Below are 11802 nucleotides of genomic sequence, written 5' to 3'. Positions count from 1 at the left end.
CAAACTATATCGTAGCCAAATACATACCACCCAGATTCACCTATCAGCAAAAGAAGAAATTCTTCTTTGATTTGAGACACTACTTTTGGGATGATCCTCACCTTTATAAGGAAGGAGTAGATGGTGTTATTAGACGTTGTGTGCCTGAACGTGAACATGGACAGATCTTCCAAAAGTGTCATTCCGAAGCCTACGGAGGACATCATGCTGGAGATAGAACTGACCATAAGGTATTGCAATCAGGTTTCTATTGGCCCACTCTCTTCAAGGATGCCCGTAAGTTTGTCTTGTCTTGCGATGAATGCCAAAGAATAGGGAATATCAGTAAGCGTCAGGAAATGCCTATGAACTATTCACTTGTCATTGAACCATTTGATGTCTGGGGCTTTGATTATATGGGACCCTTCCCGAGTTCCAATGGGTACACTCACATCTTAGTTGCCGTGGATTACGTTACTAAGTGGGTAGAGGCTATCCCCACTAAAAATGCTGATCACCACACCTCTATTAAGATGCTTAAAGAAGTCATATTCCCAAGATTTGGAGTCCCTAGATACTTGATGACTGATGGCGGTTCACACTTCATTCATGGTGTTTTCCGCAAGATGCTAGCTAAGTATGATGTCAACCATAGAGTTGCATCACCTTATCATCCTGAGTCTAGTGGTCAAGTGGAGTTGAGTAATAGAGAGATCAAGTTGATCCTACAAAAGACCGTCAATAGATCTTGAAAGAACTGGTCTATCAAACTTGACGATGCACTATGGGCTTATAGGACTGCTTATAAGAATCCCATGGGCATGTCACCGTATAAAATGGTTTACAGTAAGGCCTGTCATTTACCTCTTGAGCTGGAACACAAAGCCTATTGGGCCATCAAAGAGCTCAACTTTGATTTCAAACTTGCCGGTGAGAAGCGGTTGTTTGATATCAGCTCGTTAGATGAATGGAGGGCCCAGGCATACGAGAATGCCAAGTTGTTCAAGGAAAAGGTTAAGAGATGGCACGACAAACGAATACCGAAATGAGAGTTCAATGTAGGTGATTATGTTCTGCTATACAATTCTCGTTTGAGATTCTTTGCAGGCAAGCTTCTCTCAAAATGGGAAGGTCCCTATGTTATCGAGGAAGTATATCGTTCCGGTGCCATCAAAATCAATAACACGGAAGGAAATTTTCCTAGAGTGGTAAATGGGCAAAGAATCAAGCATTACATCTCTGGTACTCCCATAAATGTTGAGACCAATATCATCAATGTCATAACTCCAGAGGAGTACATAAGGGATGTTTATCAGCCTGTTTCAGACCTTGAAAACGAAGATGTATCTGTTTTGGTAAGAAATTGGACTCCGGTGATTTTCCAATAGGAAATTTCCTCTGTGTTGGGGCATAGTTTATGCCTAAGTAATTTTGGTGATTGATGACAGTACCGTAAAGGACTAACCGTGTGTGTTAAGGTTTCAGATAACACACGTCAACGGGACAAGACGACTCGCCTCCTCGTTCATGGAATAGAAGCACGGCGTTCTCTACGATTCTCTTTATTTGAGTCATAGGAAAGACGTACTATTAAGAGGGGAACCATAGTGGAAAGGTTTGGGTGGAATCAATCTTTGCACGCGCACACTTCACATATTTTCCCTTACCTGCATCTTTGGAGCGGCCCCCGCCTATGTGTTTCTTTCCTCTTTGCAAAATGGTCCCCAGCGGTAGTACCGCTGGGCCAAGCGGTAGTACCGCTGGCCCTAGCGGTAGTACCGCTGGAGTGCTAGCGGTAGTACCGCTGCAGCCAGCGGTAGTATCGCTAGCTGGCGGTAGTACCGCCCCTGGTCAGCGGTAGTACCGCTCCAGGAGCTTAGTACCGCCTGCCTACCGGTTGTTCATGGACGAACCTTTTTGTGAAGACTTTCTTGGCGGTGGTAGTGCCCTTGCACTACCAGGGGCCCAGCGGTAGTACCGCTCCAGCCAGCGGTAGTACCGCTGCAGCTCGGGCAGAGAGTGGGAAAACGGTTGGATTCCCCCCCCACTATATAAAGGGTTCTTCTCGTTGTGGAACCTTATCTCTCACCCTCCCAAGCTCCATTGTTGCTCCCTAAGCTCAAAAGTGCCCGATCTCTCTCCCTAGCCAATCAAACTTGTTGATTCTTTAGGGATTGGTTGAGAAGGCCTAGATCCACACTTCCACCAAGAGAAAAGTTGATTCCCCCACCAATCCCTTGCGGATCTTGTTACTCTTGGGTGTTTGAGCATCCTAGACGGTTGAGGTCACCTCGAAGCCATATTCCATTGTGGTGAAGCTTCGTGGTCTTGTTGGGAGCCTCCAATCTTTGTGTGGAGTTTGCCCCAACCTTGTTTGTAAAGGTTTGGTCGCCGCCTTCAAGGGCACCTATAGTGGAATCGCGGTACCTTGCATCGTGCGAGGGCGTGAGGAGAATACGGTGGCCTTAGTGGCTTATTGGGGAGCATTGTGCCTCCACACCGCTCCAACGAAGACGTACTTCCTGTCAAAGAGAAGGAACTTAGGTAACACATCCTCGTCTCCATCGGTTCCACTTGTGGTTATCTCTAACCTTTACTTTGTGTATGCTTATGTTGTTGACTATATCTTACTTGTCTTAATAGCTCTCGTTGTTAGCTTCATTAGGGTTAACCTCATTGTCGTAATATTTGTGAACCCATATGTTGTTTGCCTTAACTTGGTAAGATTAATTAAAAAGTGGTCGTTGTCTATTCACCCCCTCTAGTCAACCATATCGATCCTTTCAATTGGTATCAGAGCCACGTCTCTTTATTAAGGGTTTGACCACCCGAAGAGTATGGAAGGCGAAGAGGGAATTAACTATGGGCAACTCGAGGCCATGGACTTGACTTCGGTCACAAGGGACGACTTGAATACGGCTATGGCCGCCCTCAAGACGTCCTTGACGAACGAAGTCAAGACCATGCTTAAAGAGTTAATTGAGGGACTTAAAAGTTCTTCCGAACCGGCTATAGTGGTTAAACCCACCGTCACCAATTCGGAGGCCAACTCCTCTAAGGAAGCGGCTAGAGGCATGCGACCTACCTCATCTCACGAAAAGGATGGGTCTGGAACATATGCCTCAGTTCCCCCCCCCCCATGGCCTATGGAGGATCCGTTCCCGCACCGCGTCTTAATCCTGTTGGTCCTCCTCCTAAGCTTGTAAAAGGTGACTTTGCTAACTGGGTATTTTCTATTAGGTCTCATTTGAATCACAGCTCAACAAACTTGTGGAGAATCATCGAACAAGGATATTATCCCCATGATCCAAGCAACCTCACCCCAAGAGAAGATGCAGACAATCAATACAATCACTCTGCTTTGTTCATTCTCCAGTCTGCAGTGCCACCTGAAGATCTTCCTCACTTGCGTCCCTTCACATTGGCCAAGGATTGTTGGGAGCATATTATGATGTTGTATAAGGGAAGCTCAAGCATTCAACGATCCAACTATGAAGTGATACTTGATAAGGCCGATGAGTTTGTGATGAAGGAAGACGAGGACCCTCGTGATCTCTATTGGAGGGTGACTACTATTGCTGTGGCACTCAAGGATCATGGGAGCAAGGATGTGGATGATACATGGGTCAAGCGCAAGTTTCTCAAAGCCATCATGCCTTTCAAAAAAGCCATGTCATCTGTCATTCGTCAGCGGCTAGACTTCCACTCCTTGTCTTCCAGTGAAGTATTGGATGAATTCATTGCAATGTCAATCATGAACGAAACAGCCGACAATGCACTTGCTCGCGTTCGCTCAAAGACAACTTCACCTAACCTTGCGTTGAAAGAAAAAGCAATGCCTGAAGAAGAAGAGGATGATGAAGAAGAGAGCTGCCCTGAAGACACAAAGTATGCCTATCATGAGCACACGGCTCTTGCATCAAGGCAATTCTGGGGCAACAAGAGGAACTCAAGACCCACCTTCACCAAGAACAACTCGAGTGGATTCAAACCCAAACAACGAGTAAGGACATGTTATAACTGTGGTAACGTGAGTCACTTCGTGGCCGAATGTCCCTATGAGAAAAGGGAAGACAACGGGGGCAAGCTCATTCGCAAAGACAAAACCAAATCATTTCCAATCAAGAACAACTTTGTGAAGAAACCCCACCCAAAAGGGATGGTGGCCCTCGAAGAGTACCCTTGTGATGATGATGATGATGATGATACAGTGGCAACGGCAACTGTTGCTATTGCCACTACCTCTCCCTAGAAGGTGTCTCTCTTCAACGCCCCCAAGGAGAACCACATCACCAAGTGCCTCATGGCAAAACGTATCAATCAGGTAACTCCCATCATTAAGACCAACATTGCTTCCGCCCCTTCATTGTTAAATTGTGTTGAAGATAGTGATGTTGGGGAACTTAATGAGCATGATCTTGACAAGTTTCTGTGCACTATTAAGGGAGAACCCAAGAAGCACTTTGTTGCTCTCTTGGAACAACTGGGTGAGGCCACTGACCTCATTGAGTCTCATGAGGAGACCATCTCCGAGCTTCAGGGACACAGTCGTGACTATGCCGATGAAATTGCTGAATTATCTCTTGCTCTAGAAAAAGAGCGCACTCTTCGTTTGGCTCTTGAGGAGTCATACAACGATGACTGCGCTAAAATGCAAAAGAAACTAGATCATGATGTTGTTCTTACTCGTATGCTTATGTCCGAAAAGTATGCTCTTGGGGTTGGCCATGACAGACTCAAGGAGGAGTTTGACACACTTGACAAGGCCCACAAGGTCTTGAAAGGTGCCCATTTCTCTCTGAAAGAGTCTCATGATCAACTCCAAGCAAAGCTTACCAAGGAGATCTCTACTTGTCCTCCCTTTGTGTTAATTGATAATGCTTGTGCAACTAATCCCTGCTGTGAGCATGTACATCTTGTGGAGAAAAATGCCAAGTTAAAGGAGAAACTTGAGAAGGGCCTTGTGGCATGCATACAAGGTGAGAAGAGCCTGAACGACCTCTTGAGCACTCAAAAAGGTGTTGTAGGAAAGGAGGGACTTGGACTTTCCTCCAAGTCAAAAGGTAAAAGGAGGAACAGGAACAACCGATCTCCTACCCTCATGGACATCTTTGTCAAAGAGGGTGAGGGGACTCAGAAGTTGAACAGGAACAAGGTGGAGTATGGAAACCTCAAGAAGGGCAAAACCATTCCTAGTAACGCAGCCGGCAAACTTAATTCTTCTTATGTCTTATGTCGTGCTAGTGATGGGCATGTTTATGCCAGATTTGTTGGTTCCTACGATGAGTATATTGAATGGGCTATCTGGGTTCCTAAGACCCTTGTCTCTAACATGAAAGGACCCATTAAAAATGGTTACCTAAAACCAAGCCTTGATCTATTGCAGGAGTTTGCTTCCGGTGGGGTGTCATGGTTGCTCGATAGTGGAGCAACAAATCATATGACCGGAAGCAAGGACTTAGTGGTGGACGTGCATCCTTCTCCATCTATGCCCACCCATGTCCAATTCGCCGATGCATCCTCATCAAAGGTATTGGGATTTGGTAAGGTGGTCGTCTCTCAAGATTTATCTATTGAGAAGGTCATGCTTGTTGAGTCACTTGCCTACAATTTACTTTTGGTTCGTCAACTCGCAATAATGGGTTTTTCCACATTCTTTAATCTTGATACTGTGGTCCTCTTGAGGAGCAAGACTCTTAATGTAGCCTATGTTGGATATGTCAAAAATGGTCTTTATGTGGTGAACTTTTCAAAGCGACCCACTAAGACCGCGACATGTTTAATGGCTAAAGTTGATGTGGGCTCGCTTTGGCATCGCCGTTTAGCTCATGTCAATATGAGATCTTTGCAAAGCCTTCTGACAGGGGACCATATTCATGGACTAACAAATGTGAGTTTTGCTAAAGATCGTGTTTGCAGTGCCTGCATTGAAGGAAAGATTCATGAAACTGCTCATCGTCCAACGACTCTTATCTACACTAAGAGGCCATTGGAGCTTGTCCATATGGATCTGTTTGGTCCTCCATCATTTGATAGTCTTGGAGGCAGAAAATATTGCTTGGTGATTGTTGACGACTACTCAAGATATACCTGGGTATATTTCTTTAAAAAGAAGAGTGAGACTCAACAAACGGTCATCAACTTTGCTAATGAAGCGCAACGTCAACATGAAGCAAAGATCTTGATGATTAGAAGTGACAACGGCATCGAGTTCAAGAACTACACCTTGGATGAGTTTCTAGGCGATGAGGGAATAAAACACCAATATTCTGCACCATATACCCCTCAACAAAACGGCGTGGCAGAAAGGAAGAACCGGACCTTGATAGACGCTGCAAGGACAATGATGGCAGAATTCAAATCTCCATATAACTTCTGGGCAGAGGCCATCAACACAGCATGTCATGCATCCAATCGGCTCTATATTCGCAAAGGCTTGAACAAGACTCGTATGAGATTCTAACTAGAAACAAACCCAATCTCAAGTACTTCCGGGTATTCGGTTGTAAGTGTTTCATTCTCAAGAAAGGTGCACAGTTAGCTAAATTTGATTCTAGAGCACATGAGGGTATCTTTGTTGGTTATGCTACAAACTCTCATGCTTACCGTGTCCTCAACAAGTCCACCGGACTAATTGAGGAGACGTGTAACGTAGAGTTTGATGAAAATAATGGCTCCCAAGTGGAGCAAAGTGGTCTTTGTGATGTAGGTGATGAAATTCCTCCCCAAGCCATAAGAAGAATGGGGATTGGTCAAATACTCCCCATTGAGGAACCCCTTGTGGCCGAAGGAGAAGGACAATTCTCTACTCAAGTGGATCCGTCACCTCCACAAGTCCCACACGCTTCCGATGAACAAAGAGAAGACTCTCAATATAAAATAAACAAGCTCAAGGTCAAGATAAATTGCCCAACAATGATGATGTGTCTCAGGATATTCAAGCACTACCCAAGACTCCGAACCTGCTCATGATCAAGATCAAGTGCAACCCCGAGATCCAGACCAAGTAGAAGCACAAGATCAAGATCAAGAGCAACCACAAATACAAGAACAAACTAGTGAACCTGCTCAAGTCGAAGGACAAGATGATCAGGAGACTGTCTCACAATTCCCTTCTGCAGCACCAACAGCCGGCTCAAGACGCAAGGGAAAGCAAAGTAAACAAGGCGATGCTCCACCGTTATCTAATGAAGAACTCTTGGAGCGTCGAGCAGCCAAGATTGCGAACAAGCTGAGAGTCAAGTCACATCTTATGAAGAATGTACTTGGCAGTTTAAAAAGGGGAGTATCCACCCGTCAACAGATTTGGAATTATTGTGAGCATCACATGTTTGTTTCGTATTGTGAACCTCAACAGGTACAGGAGGCGCTCGATGATGAGGATTGGCTTACGGCCATGCACGAAGAACTTAACAACTTCGAGCGCAACCAAGTCTGGGATTTAGTGCCTAGGCCAACGGAGGAACATAATGTCATCGGGACCAAATGGATATTCAAGAACAAGCAAGATGCCAATGGGATTGTGATTCGAAACAAGGCAAGATTGGTGGCTCAAGTCTACTCTCAAGTCGAGGGTATCGACTACAGTGAAACCTTTGCCCCTGTTGCTCGTCTAGAATCTATTCGCATGTTGCTTGCATTTGCTTCTCATCATAACTTCAAATTACAACAAATGGATGTGAAAAGTGCCTTTCTTAATGGTCCTTTAAATGAGTTGGTCTATGTCAAACAACCTCCGGGATTCGAACATCCCAAGCTCCCCAATCATGTGTACAAACTTAATAAGGCACTCTATGGCCTTAAACAAGCCCCACGCGCGTGGTATGAGTATCTTACTGAGTTGTTACAAGATCGTGGGTTTGAAATTGGGAAGATAGATCCTACTCTTTTTACTAAGAGGGTTAAAGGGGATTTGTTCAGATGCCAACTATATGTTGATGATATTATCTTTGGCTCTCCTAACATTTCCTTCAATGAAGAATTTGCTGCACTAATGACTGAGAAGTTTGAGATGTCCATGATGGGAGGGTTGAAGTTCTTCCTCGGGTTCGAGATTAAACAAGGTCTAGAAGGGACATTCATCAAACAAGCCAAGTACACTCAAGACATGCTCAAACGGTTCGAGCTCGAAGATGTCAAACCGGTCAAGTTCCACATGCCAACAAGATGCAAGCTTGACAGTGATCCCAATGGTAAAGCAGTGGATCAAAAGGTATATCGCTCCATGATTGGATCCCTCCTTTACCTTTGTGCATCTAGACCGGATATTATGTTGAGTGTTGGGATATGTGCACGGTTTCAATCCGCACCAAAAGAAAGTCATTACATGGATGTTAAGCGAATCTTTCGATATTTGGCTCATATCCCAAACCTTGGCCTTTGGTATCCCAAAGGAGCAAACTTCAATCTAGTTAGCTATTTTGACTTAGATTGGGCAGGAGATTGTGTGGAGAGGAAGTCAACATCTGGAGGATGCCAATTCCTTGGTCGCTCATTGGTAAGTTGGTCGTCAAAGAAGCAGAATTGCGTCTCTTTATCATCCACCGAAGCTGAGTATGTGGCAGATGCAAGTTGTTGTGCACAATTGCTATGGATGAGGCAAACTTTAAAGGATTATGGTGTCACTTGTGACAAAGTGCCTCTTCTATGTGACAATCAAAGTGCTATCAAGATTTCCCTCAACCCAGTGCAATATAGCAAAACCAAACATATTCATATTCGCCATCACTTCATTCGTGAACATATCAAGCTAGGTGATATTGAGGTTCACTACATCCACACTGAAGAGCAACTTGCAGATATTTTCACTAAGCCTGTAGATGAAGCAAGGTTCCGGGAGTTAAGGCATGAGCTAAATATCATTGATTCAAGTAAGGTGGATTGAAGCTAGGCATGTTGCACCTCACTTTGCATTCCATCTTGGTCTAGATGTAGGCATGGACATAGGGGGAGTGTTGTTCTCTCAATGAACTTTCCCTCCCCCCATTATGCATAAATCAATCTAGTCTTTCACTTTAGCCATTGTCAAATGGCACTTGTGCTTCAAAGACGAGCATTGGTCATGAACCCAAGGATAATTCTTCGCGGTGTCATTCCATTGTCTCAAACATAGGTGGCCTCGGCCACCGCCCCCACCTTTCTCTCATATCGAAGAAAGGATATAAAATGACAAGTCAGTATATATTTCTGGTGCTATCTTCCTTTTTCACTTACTTGTCATTTGCCCACGTTCTTCTCTTATCCTAGGTCCCGTTGTGACATTTGCAGCGGTACTGCCGCCAGGGGTAGCGGTACTACCGCCAGGACCCCAGCGGTACTACCGCTAGGGATAGCGGTACTACCGCCAGGATCCCCATCTAACACGACCTGCTAGGAAATTCTTAGGGCTGTTTCAAGGGGGAGCGGTACTACCGCTAGGACACCAGCGGTACTACCGCCAGGTCCACAGCGGTACTACCGCTGGCCCGTACCCCTTGGGATATATAAAGGAGGGGGAGCCCGTTTTTCCCTGGCTCTTTCTTCTTCCTCGCGGCTCCTCCCTCCCCAACCCCGAAATCCCCCTATTTTGATCTCTATTCGTGGAGCTCCTTCTCTCCGTTGGATTGGAGGGTTTGCTCCACTTCTCCTTCCTCCTCCAAGAGCCATGAATCCCGGTAAAGCTCCTCCCCTTCTTCTCTTGGTTGATGTTCTTGTTCTAGGGTTAGGAGCATTGGTGGTTTGGATCCATGTCTTTGATCTTGTGCCTTGTTCTTGGATGGCATGAAGGAGATATTTGAGGGGAGTGTAGGTCCTGTGAATCTTTGCTGTTTATTTTGCCATGCCCTAGGATTTACATGTTTTAGATCAAGCACTTGAACTATGTTTGGATTAGATCTAAAACTTGCTCTCTCTTGCCTAGGCATGTACTTATTTCGGTGGTACTTGTGATCTTCATGAGAGTAGGGCTGTGGTGGAGTTCTTAGTGTTCATACACAACCCATGCCCCTCGTAAAATTCGTGTAGCCATATCATGGGGTCTATTTTATCTGTCAGATCTGAAAATCAAACCCCAGCGGTACTACCGCCAGGGTAGCGGTACTATCGTGGTACTACCGCTAGGACCCCAGCGGTACTACCGCCAGGGGTAGCGGTACTACCGCTAGGACCCACTGTGTATTCTTTTCTTGTGCTTGGCAATGAGTGTTTACTTTTCTACCTTCTCTAGTTCATTGCCTTGACTCTTTTTTTTGTCGCTCCTTTTCGGTGTGTTTTGTGTCACAGGTGGTGCTCGCCGTTCGAACCCCTCACGGGACACGCAGTCAAAGCATTATCGCAACCCAGAGGCTCCAGAGGGTTCCGCCACTTCAGGTCTGCAACCCAAAAAGCAGGCCTTCAAGAAGACCGCGCACAAGGACAAGGGGATCAATGTCCGCACAATGCCCCCCAAGGACTTTCTGCGGTTCCGCACTCAAAACCATTATCTCCAAGAGCGGGCTGTGATCAAGAATGTTGACCATGTTTGGACAAGGGATCACTGCAGGATCTACCGTGATATTGTCATGCATTTCAAGAAGAACTTTGTCCTTGTTCAGTGGATTGACCTAGCTCATCTTCAGCGGAACCTGGACTATTTTGGTGATGCCCTTTCTCTGATTGACAAACTCGGCATCAAAGACATCATCACTTTCAAGACAGATTTTGACCCCAATGTTGTTGCCCAGTTCTATGTCACAGTCCACTTCTCTCCTGATGACGAGCGCTCTATGGTGTGGATGACTGGGACTCAGAAGATGACCGGTACCTGGCGTGAATTCATGGCATTCCTCAAGGTTGAGTTCCAGGGAGCTGACACTCCACTTGGGTCGCGTCCTCATGCTGCAGCTCCCACTGATAGGGCCCCCGCCAAGGACAGATTGCAGCAACTCTATGTGAAGAAGGGTGTGCTCCCCAAGCATCTGGACATCATGCATCGGATCTTCCGCAACACCCTCTTTCCTCGCATTGGTAACTTCGACGAGGTTCATGGCTCTCTGGCTGAGATGTTGCTGCTCTGTGAGGAGGCTATGACTAAGGAGTCTGCCCCTCTTGATATTTCTGATGTGATGTTCACGGAGCTCTGGAACTGCATCATGATGCGCAAGGTTCCCATCTACGGGCCCTATCTGTTCGCTTATATCCGTCAGAAGTGGCAAGATACCTATCCACAAGAGGAGCTATACATTCAGGCTGACTACATTGTGCACGACCCTGTCAAGCTTCGCGTCAAGGTTAAATGGGCCAACCCATCAACTTCCTCTCAGCACATGGATACTGACACAGAGACTTCCGCTGACAGAGGAATCGCCTCTCAGTCCCGCTCTTCTGCCATGCCATCTTGGGCCATCAAACTGCAGGATAAGATGAAGACTCTATTCTGTATGCAGGCTAAGGGTCAGTACCAGACGCACGTGGCTCAGAAGGAGAGCCACCAGAGGCACAAGCGTGTCCTAAGGACTCTTGATGTTGACATCTCCAGCGGATCAGAGGACGACATCACTCTAGAGGCTACTTGGATGCAGGCTCAAGGTTACCAGTGGTCTGGCGATGAGGAGGAAGAGGAGGAACAGGACGATCCGGAGGGTACCGACGAGTCTGGCGATGCTGAGGATGAGGAGTAACCACCTGTGGCGTTAGGTGTGCCCCTTTTTGGTGTCTTGTGCCAAAGGGGGAGAGAGTCTAGGAGCTGGATTTGCTTTCAGAGTCGAACTTTGCTTTGCTTTGATTTCTTTCGTGTTTTGCTTCGAACTTGGTTTGCTTCTAGTTTGCTATCGTTTGTGAGACATGAACTTATGTGAGATTTATTTC

Source organism: Hordeum vulgare, chromosome 7H, assembly GCF_904849725.1.
Source record: "Hordeum vulgare subsp. vulgare chromosome 7H, MorexV3_pseudomolecules_assembly, whole genome shotgun sequence".
NCBI classification, from domain to species: domain Eukaryota; kingdom Viridiplantae; phylum Streptophyta; class Magnoliopsida; order Poales; family Poaceae; genus Hordeum; species Hordeum vulgare.
The sequence above is the reverse complement of the archived record's forward strand: the minus strand, read 5'-3'. Positions refer to the sequence as shown.